Source organism: Prionailurus bengalensis, chromosome B1 (assembly GCF_016509475.1).
Source record: "Prionailurus bengalensis isolate Pbe53 chromosome B1, Fcat_Pben_1.1_paternal_pri, whole genome shotgun sequence".
In the NCBI taxonomy this organism is placed as follows: domain Eukaryota; kingdom Metazoa; phylum Chordata; class Mammalia; order Carnivora; family Felidae; genus Prionailurus; species Prionailurus bengalensis.
Window position 1 is genome coordinate 184,028,953 of NC_057344.1, and position 18,710 is coordinate 184,047,662.

The 18,710-nt window shown below is 35.3% G+C and overlaps 1 non-coding gene across 1 annotated transcript; it reads right to left on the reverse strand.

Annotated features, from left to right (window-relative positions):
- Positions 1-12,581: 12,581 nt before the first annotated feature.
- Positions 12,582-12,734, reverse strand: LOC122479284. The gene has a single exon (XR_006296329.1). It is a non-coding gene; the product is annotated as a small nucleolar RNA SNORA62/SNORA6 family (small nucleolar RNA).
- Between the last annotated feature and the right edge of the window lie 5,976 nt (positions 12,735-18,710).

Here is an 18,710-nt window from a genome sequence, read left to right on the forward strand (position 1 = left end):
TTGACAGGGGGCTTATCACCTTGACAGGCACATTATTCCAGCTAATGAGCAATTCCAAGGGTATATCTTCCATTTTAAACCAAACATGATTGCCCTCACAGCGCAATTTATTGGTCCTGGATCTGTTCTCTAGAGTCAGGCGGGAAATATTAAGTCACCCTTTTACATGGCAGACCTTTAAGCACTAAATATGCTACTTTGCCCTCCTAATTGCACTTTTCCAGAAGGAGTATCAGATGACAGTTAAAGCATATATATAGCCTTTCGTTAATGAAAAAGAATCAGAGAGTGTCAACCTGATGAGCTATCTGTGTCCAATTTGGACCCTTAGGGAAGGTTTCAAACCTGAGCCACATTAATTTAATTAAAATATCGTAAAATATTAGCTAAATAAGCCTCTAAAGTCCTTCAATTCACTTTTGGTGTCAATTCAGTCCTTTAAAAATGTTTCGACTTCTGCATCTCTGATATAGCGGCTGGATTTTTTTTTTCTCCCTCTAGCTGTCCTCAATATAAATTGATGGGGATAGTACACATACAATATTGTAAATGCTTCTTCCTGCGTTTGGACTGCTGGCCAAGCAATTTTTCCCCCATTGAACATTGGCAGCGCAATGTTATTTCTTTTATGAATTTCCATTTTTATGAGTTTTCTTTGCAATTTGGCCTGGAAAATGGGAATCCTGGGAAGTTCTAAAGGGTCTAATAACCAGGAGCTTTGGAATTTATCAGGGACAGAAATGGTGCTCACTCAAATGAAAGCATTTGTATTATCGTCCTCGTCAAAAATAATAGCACACACTGGCAGGCGTTGTTTTTGACCAGGCAGAGTAAGTAAATCTTGCACATAGAGAATTCTTGGGGGTTATAGATGCAGTAAACTTTTGAAATCAAAGCATCTCGGATAGGCATATACTTAGATTTTAGAGGTAAATTTAAAATATTTCTGGGGCACCTGGGTGGCTCAGTCGGTTAGATATTTGACTTTGGCTCAGGTCATGATCTCACGGCTTGTGAGTTCGAGCCCCGAGTTCGGCTCTGTGCTGACAGCTCGGAGCCTGGAGCCTACTTCGGATTCTGTGTTTTGCTCTTTCTCTGCACCTGCCACACTTGGTCTCTCTCTCTCTCTCTCTCTCAAAAATGAATAAACATTAAAATATGTTAAAAAACAAAAAAAGAAAATATTACTGGCCAACACTATTATATTCCTTCTCAATCCCTCAAATAGGTATGATACTATAGTATACTGAAGATTCACCAGTGGGAACAATTTCCAAAGACAACCACCTTTATGAACATTTGGGATCTATTTACCCTATACTGTTCAATACACTGGTATAGGTAGTCAGGTATTTCACAACTAACTTTTCAAGAGAAGTAAGTTGAGTAACTTAAAAATCAAATTTATTTGGTTTTAATATTGTTTTCAAAGCAGTTTAATAAATGTTTAGGTATGTACAATGAAATTCAATCTTTAACCAAAAAGTTATATTTATGTTAGTTTTAATATGTGTATAAAAATGTTTTACTTATTACCTTCTAAATTATTCGTAAAGTTTCTTCTAGTTTTAGAAACTTCTATGCCTTTATCACGAGGACATTTACTAGAGAAAATTTGCATTTCTCCACCTGGGGCCCAACAAACCAACTGCTTGAGTACTCAGGAAAAGTGACGCATCTTGTATTTTTTAATTAAAGTTTTAGTGTGAATTGATTATATAATTAATACAGGACCGAAGTGTGATGTTAACGTTTTATATCTTAAAGGGAATGTTGGCTCTCATTTGCACTTATAAAGGCATGCTTTTCAGAATAATTGCTGGGACAGGCTTTGTACTCAGATTACATAGTAGTTCTGAACTCAAGTCTAAATATAAAATTTTCAATGATTGCTTACTTTTGAATAGGATTGGTTAATTTTAAAATCTTGTCCAGTTCTGAAAGTCTAAGATTTTTAGAAATTTAGCATCAAAGTGTATATGAGAAGCAAAGGTAGAAGTGCAAGATAATGGCTATGACAATCAAAATCAGAAATAGCTATAATGCAATGCAAGACTAAGGCAGAATAGGGAATCATTGGGTTTGGATATTTAAGAAAGGCTTCCTGCCTGCCTTCCTGACAGCGGGCAGATCTGTGATAGACAAAGCTGCAGAGCACCTGGAAAGAAGGAAGGCAAAGAAGGACAAACAATTGAGAAATTGACAAATCACAGGGGGTAGAGATAAATTTAGGTTTAAGGTATGGATAAGGAAGTAGAGAGAGAAATATCTGGAAATTCTAAATGGGACCATGTTTAGGGGGTTATTAAACTGTGAAAAGTTTGATTATTATGTATTAGACAACGGGGAACACAAATAAGAGAAATATGATTACGACTTGAATTTTAAACTATTTTTTTTTCAACAGTAGAGACTATAGCATGAATAATGAAAAGAAACCACCACCACCAGCAAAGAAGTCCAGTGCAATATTCTAGAAAAGAGCTAATGTTGAAGAAGGATGTTGGCAACAGGAGAGAAAGCAAAGGGAGAGAAAGGGAAGAGAAGTCTGTCAAATTCCTTCTAGGTTTTAGGCATTCATTGGCTGATATAGTGATAAATTTTATTATTCTTATTGAAATGATATGAGGTACACTGAGATTCATATTATCACTATCTTTGAATAGATGAAGATATTAACAAAGATTTTTAAAGAATTTGACCAAGCGTATGTATAAGTGGCAGGATTAGTATTGGAAACAAATTCTAGATTGGAATACAAAATTTAGAATGATTATATTATTTAACCAGAGAAGTTTTTTTTTTTTTTTAAATCTATGTTGTAAGTTACTCTTATATCCACCCACCCCCGTATTAATTTACAACTATGGGTGTGTCTGACTTGAAACACTTTCCTAGGTAGTTCTTACATGGTCCTCTTATTTTTGTGAGAAAACATGTGGAATCTTCAAGTTGTATCAATTGGTATGGAAAGACAGAAAAGAAGATAAAGTTGATATAAAATTTGAAAATTAAAGCCCTGTTTCTTCAAACTGTGGTGCCATTATTAACACATCTGGTAATTTCATGAGGATGAAGTTAGTTTCAAAAAATTAGTATAATCATCTTTGAATAAGCCAATTTGAGTATTGACAGACGATCTACCAGTTGGCTTAATATAAAACAACAGAATCCACAATAGTATTGAAGACATTTGTTGGAAGATACTAACTTGCTTATAGAAGCTACATTAATGGACATTTCAGGTTCTGAAGGCCTACAGAGGCAGGGTCTATAGTCAATGTCACTGTTGAGTTTCTCTATAGACACCCCTTAATCCCTCTGATTTGGTAATGCTAATGCTTAAGAGTGAACACAAAAGTTTTGTCCCTGTCTTCTACAAACAATCAGGTATGTTCATCAGCACATTAAAAAAAATTCAATTATTACCTCTCACATGACCATCATTTCATTTTACTCACCTCCAAATCTTCGGTACATCTGACTACCAGAACATGCATCACTATGCTGCATCTGAACTGCAAGTGATTTAGGGGAAAAAAATTCTTGACTTGTAACTCAGCAGGGCAAAGTTCAAAGTGAGGATTATTTTCCAATATAGACAGATTGTTTATTGACATTAGACCACTGCAAATCACGAATGTCCAGTAGAGCCCAGGTCTTAATGTTGGCCAAACATTGTGAATATGTACAACATGCACACTTATTCCCTATTTAAACTTTCAAACAACAACATGCACCCTAACAAATGTGACACTTTTATATAAAGTCATAGCCATTTCTTATAAAGAGGTCAATTCAGCCACTAAATCTACAAGTCCAAGACTTCTGAGTAATATCCACTCCTCCTATCCAGTCAAAGCAGAGTCTTGATATTTTTTAACTTACAGGCAAAATAAAGTTAACCTCTGTGCAATATAGATAGTATATAAAACAGAAGAGGAATTAAAGAGGGGTAGATGTAACATTTAGATAGATGGATAGAGAGATGGAAGGAGAGATAGATGAATTAGATTAGGAAGAAGAAAGAAAGAAAGAAAGAAAGAAAGAAAGAAAGAAAGAAAGAAAGGAAGGAAGGAAGGAAGAAAGAAAGAAAAAAGAAAGAAAGAAAAGAAAGAAAGAAAAAAGAAAAAAGAGAAAGATAGATAATAAGAGATAGATAATAAGATACACACCACATTCTTTATTTCTGCAACTGATTAAAAGACTGTATTTTATACTGAGACTACTTTTTAAAATATATATAGCATGTTCATTTTGCTCTTAGCTAACAGCTTAGTTGGTCAATGTTGTTTACCTGGAAGGGTTACTCAAGACTAAATTTCGTAAGGGAGTTCTTGATTATTTTACATTTATTGTGGGGCTATTACTATCTATTAACTTTTCCAAAAGACATGGGGTTACTCAAAGTCATCTCAGAGGAACTTTATGGTAATTTCTAATCTTTCTTCCGAGATCGCGTTAACAAAAAGTCTACATACTTGATAATAAAAATCAATTACCCAGCCAACACAATAATCTTTTTTCCCCCATTTTATTCCAGTGCTAGGAAGTCTGAAATAACTAGGTAGAAGTTTTAGCTGTCAATTAAATGAACTTATGTTGTGTAATTTGGGTAGTAAAAACTGGCAAAACTTTACAAATCCCAGAGTTATAAAGGTTTGAATATGAACAGAATTATAGATAGTGTACCTTTCAAGTTTTTGATTTGCTATCAATATTTATATTTTATCAGGGATGCAATCTTGATTTTGGTTTACTCTCTTGATATGAAAAGAGATACTCCAGAAATTCCTACATAGTTGTTTATACCATCCTATGAGTCAAAAAGTTAATGTGGATACAGTCAATTGCTGATTATATTTCTTATATTTCTTCTAAGCATACATTAGAAATTGAGATATAGGGGCGCCTGGGTGGCGCCGTCGGTTAAGCGTCCGACTTCAGCCAGGTCACGATCTCGCGGTCCGTGAGTTCGAGCCCCGCGTCAGGCTCTGGGCTGATGGCTCAGAGCCTGGAGCCTGTTTCCGATTCTGTGTCTCCCTCTCTCTCTGCCCCTCCCCCGTTCATGCTCTGTCTCTCTCTGTCCCAAAAATAAATAAACGTTGAAAAAAAAAATTAAAAAAAAAAAAAGAAATTGAGATATAACCACAGAAAATATAGACCAATTATGCCATTTTAAGGAACTTTTGGGCTAAACTCCATTTACCACCTGACCCCCCAAAACCTATAGACTGCAGTTGTGCTCAGTTAAACCAGGAATCCGTGTTAGTTCAGAATCAGTGTCAGTCACTGAATAGTCTGTGCATTTGGCTCTTCTCTGGGCACAATTACCCTAGTTCCAGATGCTTTTGAGAAAGCTAGCTGGAAGGTTTACAGAATGTTTGTGCAACAATGTTCCAGACTTCTTCCTCGAGTTTATTCAAAGTTCCCTTTTCCAGATTGCCTCCTAGAAATTCTCATGAATCACTGACTCTGATAACGAAACTGTTAGATCTCTTTGCATAAAAATAATTCTTAGAGATTCATTTTTAGGTTCCATTTCCTTTGGTGCCAAGTACAAATGCTAAGTTAGTCACAGCCAAGGATCACTGTGGATTGGGTCATTCTGGTTGCCATCCTGGTTCTGAAACCTATTTACATAACTACCCCACTTTGCAGTGCTCAATGCTGGTGGTGGCCAGGTGGGTGTAATTACCCAAGAACATTCCAGAGGCACAGTGACAGAGGCCTCTGCCCCCTCAAAGTTCATCATCTCCATTAAAATCATAAAGTCAATTTCAAGGCATCACCTACCAACTGTATCTTTGGCTTCCAAAGGACAGAAATGCCAGCCTTTCTTAATGATGCTAGCCTCACTGAAAAGTGTTAATTCCCATTGCCTTGATGAAGAGAGCATTTTGCTTGCCCTCGGGAAATGCCAAGTGGGTTGTACATGCAAAGTTTATTCTAAAGTATTTCTATTTCTGTAACTCTTCAGGCTCATTTTAGACTCTATCAAAGAGTCTTTGTTATCACAACTTATTTACTAGGTAATAAAATAAACTCTAGGTGGCCAAAAGCAATTTTCTAAAGTTATTTTAAGAAGCTCACAGAGTCTCAAGGAGTATGAATCCTTCATGAGGATTTGCCAAATCATGTTGCCAGATTTAGCAAATTAAAATACAGGACACCCAATAAAGTTGCATTTCCGATGGACAACAGATACGCCTTTTCTGAAAAGTAAAAGTAATATAATATTTGGGGCATGTGTAGAGTAAGAAATTATTATTTATACGAAAGTCAAATTTACCTGGGCATCCTGCACTTTAACCAGCAGCCCAACCAAGCACGCGTGAGGTTTGCTAATTACAGCATATGTCACTGTTTCTAGGCACCTATAATACAAATTAAAAGCCAAAACCTCCACTATTGTCTCCCTCGAAGAACCAGATGGATTTTACAATGCACTTGTTAGAAGATTTATTCTCTCATATTACTCACTGCTGAATCTGTTTTGTTAGTTCATCTGGCGGTGGATCCGAAGTTATATGCATGAATCCCAGTTTTATGGGAGCCTGGCAATGGAAGTTTTCTGTTTTCTGCCTTGGGAAGATAAGATTCACAAACTGGACATTAACAAAAGAGAGAGGGTGTTCAAAGGCAAAGGGTAGCTAAACAAGGGAATGTCAACCACACTCTGCACCTGGGACTTGCAAATGTGAGTCTAGATGTATTAGTCCATGAGGTGCAATTAGAGTGAAACATTTGGAACACAGATATCTTAAAGTTAAATAAGAAGTAGTTGATGGGAAAATAATAATTCAAGTATCTCTTTCCTAATTCTCCCACGTTGGCAAATTATTCACTATTCATGGATTGTCAGCTTTCTCCATTTTAGATTATTCAATGAAAAAAAATATTATACCAACTCGCTGAAAGTAATTTCCTAATAAAGAACCAATTAAGTCTTTAAATGTGTTATTTTCTTCCGAATATTCAAACTCTTTTTCTAACTGACTTTATTTTTAGATAAAGAGAATGAGTTATATAATTATAGGAAATTCCTGGGCTCTTCCATTTTATCTTTGCATAGTGCAGGAATGGTCGCATCTATGGAGCTTTTCAAAGCAAGCCTAGAGCATTTGACATTTAGAGATTCGAGTCACAACTATTAGCTCACCGCGGCATTACACTGGAATGTTGTACATCATTCAGGCAATTCACTTCTATAGTGTCTTCTGCTCAAAGTGGTTTTGCTTAGAAATGAAAGCAAAATGTCTTCTAATTGTACCCAAATCAAATATTGGCTGCATGGTTGTTTGAGAGATACACAATTTGGGTTTAAAATATAACTAGATGTTATAAAAATCAGAAAGTATCTCAGATCTAACTATAAGTAGATAAGAATATGAAATATTAGAAACAAAATGTGGAAAGAAGTGTGATCACTCAAAGTAGAAATGCATTCACAGAATAAACTCTTAGAAAATGAAAGTATTAATGAGATCAAATCTTTTCTTTATGTCTGAAACACTGTTTGAAACAGAAGTTGGAGAATCATATTGAGACTGTAAAGTGTGGCTCAACAAAACAGGTTTGTTGATTATTATTAAAACATATATGATGGATAGATGGTAAACAAAAATGCCCTCACTCTCGCCCTGTTGTGCCAACATCTCCTGCAATGTGAAGCCATCAAAAGCTGGAGTCCATTTCCCCACCTCATTGAATCCAGGCTGACCTTGGACTTGCTTTGGAAAAAACAACAAAGCTGAAATGGCACTCATCTTGGTCCAAATCCATTAAGAGATACGGCACATTTCTGTTCATTTTCTTGGGTCTGTGCCACCTTCGAGCAAGCCTGGGCTATCCCGCTGGAGAATGAGAGATCGTGTAGACCAGAGATGGGTCATCTCGACTGAAATAATTTTAGAGCAAACGACCCTCAACTTTCCAACCTGCCGACTTGTACAATTATGTGAGAGTTTAAAGATACATACATTAGATTGTTTAATATTTTGTTACATCTCACTGATTCTCTGTGTATTTTATTTTTCAGTCTTTTTTTTTCTGTTTTCCATTTTGTAGATACCATTTCTATGTTTTCAAATTCACTAATATTGTGCAGTGTCTAATCTCCTCTTGATCCTATGTATTTTCACCTGGGACACTCTATTTTTCATCTCTAATAGTTTGATCTGGATCTTTTTATATCTTCTGCTTCTTCCCTTAGCATGCTCATGCTTTCCTTTATTTACTTGAAAATACAGAATACATTTATAATAGCTTTTGTATCATTCCTATTTGAAATTCCATCATCTGTGCCAAATCCAGTTCTACTTCTATTGACTGATTTTTCTTCTCATCATGAGTCATATTTTCTGATTTTTCATGCTTCTTAATTTTATGGAATGCAACTGAGAATTTTATGTTTTTGGTGTTGGAGGTGTGTGTGTGTGTGTGTGTGTGTGTGTGTGTGTGTATTTCTTTAAATGTTTTGAGGCATAATTCCGTGATGCACTTACTTGGGTATAATTTGATCCATTATTTCCAGGCTTGTTTCTAAGCTTTCTTAGGCAGTTCCAAAATAGCATTTCATAAAGAGTGAATTATGCATCAGTACTAAAGGAATTCCCTTCTGAAATCTTTACCAATGCCCCTTGTTTCAGGAGATATTTCTGCTCTGGCTGGAACACCACTTATTCCTGGGACTGAGCCACATCCTCCTCTATGCCTCTCCTGGTTTCAGGGCATTTTCCCACATACATACACGTATTAATACTCAAGTGAAGACTTGAGAGGAACTCTCTTAGTTTTATGCTCTCTTTGTGTGCAACTCTCCTCCTGGCTTCTGCTCCATTAATTCTAGACCACTTGACTTCCACAAATTCAGACACTCTCACTTTCATGCAAGGAGATTGTCGGGTTCTATTTGGGTATGCCCTTCCTACATTTCCGTACTGGGCACATGCAGAGCTCACTACGTTTGTTTTTCTTTTTGCAGGGATCACTATCTTCCATGACTTGCTGTGCGGTATCTGAAAATTATTATTTCATATATTTTGTATTTTGTTTTGTTTTGTCTTGTTCTCTTTTTAAGGCATGGGGGTAAGTTTGATTTTTTAAGCTCCGTTGTGATCAAGTGGAAGTCCCTTTTATTCATTTTTCTTTTTTTTTTAATTTTTTAATATTTATTTATTTTTGAGAGAGAGGGAGAGAGAGCGAGAGCGAGAGAGAGAGAGAGAGAGAGAGAGAATCTGAAGCAGTCTCCAGGCTCTGAGCTGTCAGCACATGGGGCCCGAACCTGCAAACCACAAGATCATGACCTGGGCCGAAGTTGGCCACTCAACCCACTGAGCCACCCAGGCACCTCCATTCATCTTTATTTTAATAGATTCACTTACTTGACACATGATCATCAATTATAATTCGTGAAGCAGGTTGTCTCATTTTCCAATCAACCTAAATAGTAATTTCCTTGACAGCAATGACATTTGTTCACTACAGTATATAACAAGGTTATTGTTGTGGGCAACATTAACACTTGCCACTATAAAATAAAAGGGAAAAGCTTGGTGGCAGTCATTTATGGCACCTGGAATCAACAAAAGGATTGGATAATTAGCAGAATTCAAGGAAACCCTGTAAGCTTGGTTTCAGGCCCATATGCAAGTCTGGTCTACGTGATATTCCATGGTTGTAGGAGGGACAGAAGAGTAAGAAACTGGCTAGATTGGCTTCTGAAGTGGAAACACTCAGCGACAGGAAAATCTAAGAATGTCCTTCTCTTCACACTTTTCATAGGTTGGGTTACTTATGTAATAGAATTAAGTTGGGTGCTGGGTGGATAGCTTATATTTCCTGAATGGAAGAACAATGAAGGGATATAAGGCCTTATTTCACTACTCTTCAGAAATTCTTCTTAAATTAACCACTAATATTCCATTTTATAACTTTAATCCAACTAATTGAAACAAACAAAAAAAAAGTTGTTGTTTTTTTTTTCTTTTATATGACAGCCCATGACAAATTTAAAGGTTATCTCCCTGGGGTTTTTAACATTCTTATCCAAGATCAGAAAGTATTAAAGATAATAAACAACATGCCATATTTAAGCTTGATGGACGTTTGCTGTGCTGCTGTTTTGTCATTGATATTTTTAAATACTATTTAATGGTGTTTTTAAGAGAGCTAGATGATATTTCCTTTGACAATTGAGATTGCTGGGGGAGGTGAAATGACCCACCTGAGAGCATATAGTTGATAAGCAAAACTGAGATTAAGCCTCATTTATTTTTTACTTCAAATCCAGCATTTCTAAAACACTTCTTGATATAATGACTGCTCTTCATGTTGAATATACTTTTTAAAATTAACATTACTTGAAGTATAATACAGAGGAATAATCACTCAATGCATTATTTTATAAATCACTCGTAGTGATGAAAATTTTCAGAGTAAAATACATTGCTTTTAAGTATACAGTGTAGATCACAAAGTTCTGACTAAATCTATACAGCCAAATAACCACTATGTCAATCAACATGTAGACTATTTCCATTGTTACAACAAAATCACTCTTATCTCCAGTAGTCAACACCCCCTCCCCACTTCCTGGTCCTTGGCAATGAATAATATGCTTTATTTCTTTTTTTAATGCTTATTTTTGTTTATTTTGAGAACGAGAGTGTGCGTCCCCAGTGGGGGAGGGGTACAGGGAAGGAGAAAGAGAATCCCAAGCAGGCTCTGTGCTCTCAGTGTAGAGCCTGATGCAGGCCTCAGTCTCAGGAATGGTGAGATCACGAATTGAGCCGAAATGAAGAGTTGGACACTGCCAACTAAGCCACCCAGGCGCCCCTGATTTATGTCTTTATAGTTATACTTTTTCCAGAATATCATGTAAATGGAGTCACACATTCAAACCCTGATGCCTTCAACAGCGAATTCTTCCAAACTTTAAAAAGGAAATAGTACACAAGATGTTAAATGAAAGCATGCTGAAATAAACTAAAAAGTAATATATTGAAATAGAATAAGGCATCATGACTAAGTAGATTTATTAATAAATTGCAAATTTTGTCTACATTCAAAATACCAACCAGTGTATCATCATCAACCAATGATCATATAATCATTTTGATAGACACAGGAAAAATTAGACAACACAGAGAATCCTGCATACTTAAAAATATCACCACAAACAACAACTATAAGAAATGTTGGAACAACTTTAGAAATTAGTAATGGGATAAAAGAAAATGTTTTATCTTAATAAAAGAGTACCTACAAAAGGGCTGGGCAAGAATGAATCCCTGATGTGGGATAATATTCTTTCTTTCTTCCTTTTTCTTTTTTTAGTTTCACATTTTTATTCGAATTCCAGTTAGGTAGCATACCATGTAGTATTAGTTTCAGGTGTAGAATTTTGTGATTCAACACTTACATACAACATCCAGTGCTCATCACAGATGTACTCCTTAACACCCATCACCCATTTAACCCATCCCTCTGCCCACCTCTCCTTTGGTAACCATCCAGTTGTTTATACATAAGAGTCTGTTTTAGGGTTTGCTTCTCCGCCCCCCCCGCCTCCATGTTTGTTTTGTTTCCTAAATTCCACATATGAGTAAAAGTCTTTCTCTGACTTCCTTATTTCATTTAGCATAATACTCTCTAGATCCATCTACATTATTGCAAATGGCAATATTTCATTCTTTTTGATGACTAATAGTCCATTATGTATATATACTATCTCTTCTTTATTCATTCATCAATTGATGGACATTTAGGCTCTTTCCATAGTTTGGCTATTGTTGATAATGCTGCTATAAATATCAGGGTGCATCTATCCCTTTGAAACAGTATTTTTGTATCTTTTGGGTAAATACCTCATAGTGCAATTGCTGGCCATTGGTTAGTTCTATTTTTAAAGTGTTGAGGAACTTATATACTGTTTTCCCAAGTGGCTGCATGAGTTTGCATTCCTACCAACAGTGTAAGAGGGTTCCCCTTTCTCGATATCTTCGCCAATATCTGTTGTTTCCTGGTTTGATTTGTCTTTGCTTAATGATGAGTGATGTTGAACATCTTTTCATGTCTGTTAGCCATCTGTATGTCTTCTTTGGGAAAATGTTTATTCATGTCTTCTTTCCATTTTTTAACTGGATTACTTGGTTTTTGGGTGTTGAGTTTTATAAGTTATTTATAGATTTTTGGATACTAACCCTGTATCAGATATGTCATTTGCAAATACCTTCTCCCATTCCCAAAGTTGTCTTTTAGTTTTTGTTGATTGTTCCCTTCACTGTGCAGAAAATTTTTATCTTGACGAAGTCCCAATAGTTCATTTTTGCTTGAACATTTATTGGAAGAACTACATTCTAAATTTTATTGAAAAGTCTAGGAAGTGCATTAAGGCAGTAAAGAAAATAAATTCAAAGAATTTTGAAAATGAAATAAAACTCATTATTTTTAGATGACATGGTTGTATCTACGAAAAAATAGTATTAATCAATTAATTTCAAAATATTACTATTATAAAAATAACATAAAAAGCTTACATACACTTATCAGAAACAACTAGTAATGTAATTTTTTTAACTTGTAGCAAGAATTACTATCAAACTCCACTCACTGTGTTAGAGATGCTTGCAGTGTTAGCACAAGACTTGCCCATCATGTAGCATACTACCTACACTTGTAAGTTCATTGTCCAACCAGCAGCCTCAACTCCAAGCTCTAATAATTACAGTAGTAACTAATTTTTTTTTATAATGATAATTCTTCTAAAGACTCCCTCATCTAACAACAGAACACACATCTGTCCCAAGATCAAATAGCCCATTTCCCAAGATAAACCACATTCTAGGCCATAACACACTTCAACAAATTTAACAGAATAGAAATAATGCCATGTCTGCTTTCAGATCACAGTGGATAAAACTAGAAATAAATAATATAAAGATACTTTAAGATCCCAAACACATGGAGATTAAACAGCACACCTTTAAACAACACATGGGTCAAAGTAAAACATCTCAAAACATATTTTAAAATACTGAACACAATGAAAATAAAAACATATCTTATCAAAATTTGGGGAATCTTTCAAAAGGAGTGCTTAGAGGACAATGAATAGCATTGAATGCATATATTAAAAAGAAAAGAGCAAGGGGCACCTGGCTCGCTCAGTTGGTTGAACGGCTGACTCAGTTTCTACTAAGGTCATGATTCCAGGGCCGTGGGATTGAGCCCCACATCAGGCACTGAGCATTGAGCCTGCTTAAGATCCTCTCTCTCTGGGGAATGTGGGTGGTTCAGTCAGTTAAGCATCTGGCTCTTGATTTCAGCTCAGGTAATTATCTTACTGTTCATGAGATCAAGCCCCACATTGGTCTCTGTGTTGATAGTGTGGGGCTTGCTTGGAATTCTCTCTCTCCCTCTTGCTCTGCCCACCCCCTCAAAATAAATAAATAAACATTAAAAAAAAAAGAAGGAAGATCTAAAACCAACAATCCACTTTCATTTTAGGAAACTACTAGAAGAAAAGGAAGTTAAATCCTAAGTAAACAAAAGCAAAGAAATAATAAGAATCGGAGCAAAAAAAAATTATGAAATTAAAAACAAGTTAATCAATACAGTAAACCAATAAAACAAAACACTTCTTGTTCAAAAAAAATTATAAGCCTCTAGCCAGACTAATTCAGAAAAAAGAATGAGGACACAAATTGCTAATATCAGAAATGAAAGAGGCAACATAACTACAGATCCTATGAACATTAAAAGAATAATAACAAAATGCTGTGAATAGCTCTACATCCACAAATTTGCCTAAACAACATGAACCACTCATTGAAAGACACAACCTACCTAAACTCACACAAGAAGAAATAGACAATATGAATAAGCCTATATCCATTAAAGAGATTGAATAAAAAATTAACAACCTTCCAAAACAGGAAGTACCAGACCCTGATAGGTTCACTGGTGAATTCTATCACACATTTAAGGGGTGGGGAATACCAGTCCTCTATCATCTCTTTCAGAAAATAGAACCAGGGGAAATACTTCATGCATTCTCTGAGGCCAGCATTACCCTGATACCAAAATTGAAGACATTACAAGAAAATTACACACCAACACCTCTCTTGAACAGAGATATAAAATCTTTAATAAAATACTGGAAAATTGAATCCAGCAACATATAAAAAGAGTCATGCACTAGGACCACGTGAGATATATCACAGGTATGCAAGTCTTTTTCAACATTCAAAAATCAATTAATGTATTCTATCACATCAACAGGCTATAAAAATCACACAAACATATTTATAGAAGAAAAACAAAAACATTTGACAAAATCTAACATTTATTCATGATTAAAAACTTTCAGTAAACTAGGAATAGAGGGGAATTTCTTCAACTTGATTAAAAACATCTACAAAAAAGCCTACAGCTAACATCATATTAAATGAGAGTGAAGCTTTTCCACTAAGATCAAGTACATCCCCTCTCACCACTCCTTTTCAAAATTGTACTGGAAATTCTAGCTATTTCAATAAGATAAGACAAGGGAATAAAAGACGCAAAGATTGGGAAGAAAAAAAAAAACCTCGTTGTTTGCAGACAACAGAATTGCCTATATAAACAATCTGTAAGAATCACCAGAAAACTCCTAGAACTAATGTGCAATTATAATAAGATTGCAGAATACATGGCTAATACACAAAAGTCAATCACTTCCCATATACCAGTAGTGTGTAAGTAGAATTTGAAATTAAAAGCATAATACCACTTGAATTTCCACTAAAAAATGAGATAGTCAGATATAAATCCAACAAACATACAGGTAAAAACCTATATGAGGACAAACTCTGATGAACAAAATCAAAGGAGAACTACATAAATGGAAAGATACTCCATGTTCACGGACAGGAAGACACAATACTGTCAAGATGTCACTTCTTTCCCAATTGATCTCTAAATTCAAAGAAACCTTGATCAAAATCTCAGCAAGTTGTTTTGTGGATATTGACAAACTGATTCTAAATTTTATAGAGAGAGGCAAAAGACACAGAATAGCTAACACAATACTGAAAGAGATAAATAAAGTTGGAAGATTCATACTTCCTGACTTTAAGAAAAAAGAATAAAAGTAAATTAATCAAGATGTGTGATATTAGTAAAAGAATAAGCAAATATACCAATGGAACAGAGGAAAGACAAGAAATAGACCCACGTAGATATAATCTGCTGATTTTTGACAAAGGAGCAATATAAATAAAATGAATACAAAATATATTTTCAAATAATAGTGTGAGGACAAGTGGACATCCACATGCAAAAAAAAAAAAAAAAAGTTAATCTAGACATAGACTTTACACCCTTCACAAAAATTAACTCAAAATGGATCCCAGACCTAAATGTAAAATGCAAACCTATAAAACTCTTAGTAGATAAGATAGGAAAAAATCCAGGTAACTTGGGTACAATGATGCCTTTTCAGATATAACACCAAAGGCACAATCCATGAAAGGCAAGGTTGATAAAATTCATTAAAATTCATTAAGATTTAAAACTTTTTTCTCCATGGGGGTGTCCTGGGTAGCTCAGTCTGTTGAGCATCCAATTCTTGGCTTTGGCTCAGATCATGATCCCAGGGTCTTGGGATGGAGCCCCATGTTGGGCTCTGCCATGAACATGGAACCCCCTTGGGGGTTCTCTCTCTCTCTCTACCTCTGCTCTCTCTCCCGTGCTCACACTGTCTTTCTAAAACAAACAAACAGAAAAATCTTTATTGTGAGTGACAATGTCAAGAGAACGAGAAGACAAGCCATGAACTGTGGGAAAATATTTGCAAAAGATGTATCTGATAAAGTTCAGTTATCCAAAATATGCAAAGAACTCATAAAAATCAACAGTGAAAAAAAAGCCAAATACTTTAGTAGACACCTGACCAAAGAAGCTATAAAGATGGCAAATAAATATATGAAAAGATGCTCCATATCACCTGCTACTAGGGAAACAGGAATTAAAACAGTGAGATACGACTACACATTTATTAGAATGGCCAATACCAAATGCTGGCGAGGATGTGGGCAACAGGAACTCATTCATTTCTGGTGAGAATGGAAAATGATATCACAGACTTATCACCAAACTGTGGAAAGACAGTTTAGTGAATTCTTACAAAACTAAGCGTACAATTAATACATGTAATTCAACAATTGTGCTCCACGTGTTCACTCACTACACATCCACACGTAGCCTATATGCAGATGTTTATATATAATACCTTTATTTAAAATTGCCAAGACTTGGAATCAGATAAGATGTCCCTCAGTAGCTCAATGCATAGATAAAAAGTGATACCTCCAGAAAATGGGATATTATTTAGCACTAAAAAGAAATGAGCTATCAAGCCACGCAAAGACATGGAGAATTCTTAAATGTGTGTTACTAAGTGAAAGAAGCCAATCTGAAAGGCCATCTACTGTATGATTTGAACATATGACGTTCTGGAAAAGACAAAACTATGGAGACAGTAAAAAGACCAGTGGCTGCCAGGGAGCTTGGGAGGAGGGAGAGATCTATAAGCAGAGTCCATAGAACTTTTAGGACAGTGAAATACTCTATATGATACGATAATGATGTATATATATCATTATACATTTTTTAAAACCTATAGTGTATACAACGCTAAGAAGTGAACTGTAGTATAAACTACAGACTTTGTGCAATTATGATGTGTCAACGCAGGTTCATCAGCTGTATCATACCACTCCCATGGGGGATGTTGATATTTGGGAGGCTATGCATGTGTGAGGGAAAGAGGTATATGGGAAATCTCTATACCTTCTGTTCAATTTTGCTGTGTGCCTTAAACTGCTCTGAAAAATCACCGTAATTAAAAAAATAATAATTCTTTTCATGGCACCTAAGCTTATTACATAGATAGAAATAAATCTGAAAACTCAACACATAATTTGAAAGAATTAAATTAGCCCGAGATAAATCAAAGGCTATTATACAATGGATTGGAAAACTGGGTGTTGTAAAGATACCAATATTCTGAAATAAATACTTATAAATGGATATTTTGAACTCTAACTCACTTGACCTTATATTTCAGTACGGTTACAGACTCTAAAAGTAGTCTAGAGTTGGAATTCAAATACCTAGACTCATTTTTTTTTGAAATATGTAAAGAAATATCACCTATGACTAGATCCTTCCAGGTTTTTTTAATAGATGTGAAGGATGATATACCTTGCCCGCATTAATAAACAGAAAAAAAATTTTTTTCATTCAATTATTTGAACTACCTCTGTATTATACCCAAAAGTTACATGGTGACCTATCATCAAAAATTATTTTTAATGAAGTCTCCACTGACAAATCAATTTGATCTTCCATCAATATTGTTCAAATCAGAAATTGAAAACTTATTTGCGAAAGGATTTCTTACATGTTTGTTTGAATCATTCGTTTTCTCAACACCTACATCAATATTGTGAATTGTTCCTGTGTTGCCTCGGAGATTTTTACATCCCAACACAATCTACTATAATAAATTAAAAGTAGATTAGAGGTTTTCCATTGTTTTGTGAAGTGTGAGAAAGGTGATTTTTAAAGGGGAGATGAAAAATGCGAATCTGCATAATGATGTAGGCCCTCAAAGATAAGTTGCAGGCAAAATTGTATCTCGAAGATGTAAATATGAGTACTGAATTTTTCTCTACTATTTGTATCCCTGAAACTCCTGGAATGTTTTTACGCTTTCCCAGGTGGAAACATATGCTAGTTTTATGCCCACTGCTCTAAGATAAACTTCTTCTGCTTTCCTTAGACACCTCACTTCAGCTCACTGAAATAATCAGGATCTCATAGTCAGCATGGGATTTCCTCCCATCAATACTTAATTCACCTGAAGCCTGAACATAATTTTGTCTTGAGATGACAGAATAGGCATGTTGAGACTTTGGAATTGTTTTCAGCCGTCAGATACTGTTAAACAGGCCCTACCTTCAATATTCAAAACCTGCTCAATATATAAATAAAAACAGGAAAGGTTTCCCTAAAGTTCAAAGTTGGAGAATATATTCTATGCATATACTCATAATTACTTTCAGGTATATTGATAATTTTTTAATGTTTATTTTTGACACAGTGCAAGTGGGGGAGGGGCAGAGAGAGGGGGACAGAAGATCCAAAGCAGGCTCTGCGCTGACAGCAGTGAGCCCGATGTGGGGCTTGAACTCATGAACAGTGAGATCACGACCTGAGCCAAAGTCGGACAGTCAACTGACTGAACCATACAGGTGCCCCAGGTATGTTGATAATTGTATGTCAGTACTCAGAGTATGTGATATAATGACGTATTGTATGTGATATTATTATAATATAATTGAAAATACTTATACATTTATATATTAAGCACTAAGTTGTTGGTTTCCAAATATCACTATGCATGTGAATCACCTAGAGAGTTAAAAAATAAAAATGAGAATACAGTTTCCGACTCCTTCAAATCCATTGAATCAAAATCTCAGTGAAGGACGCCACATAATTCTTAAGCTGTGGCCTGATTGTAGCCATCTGAGAATTATTCCTCACTGCTGCATTCTCTTGTGGTATATAAGAAATCATATATAAAAGTTGTTCAGCAATTTTCAGGAAATGTTTCTTGCACATAATATAGACAAAGTAGTAATATATTGCATTACTGT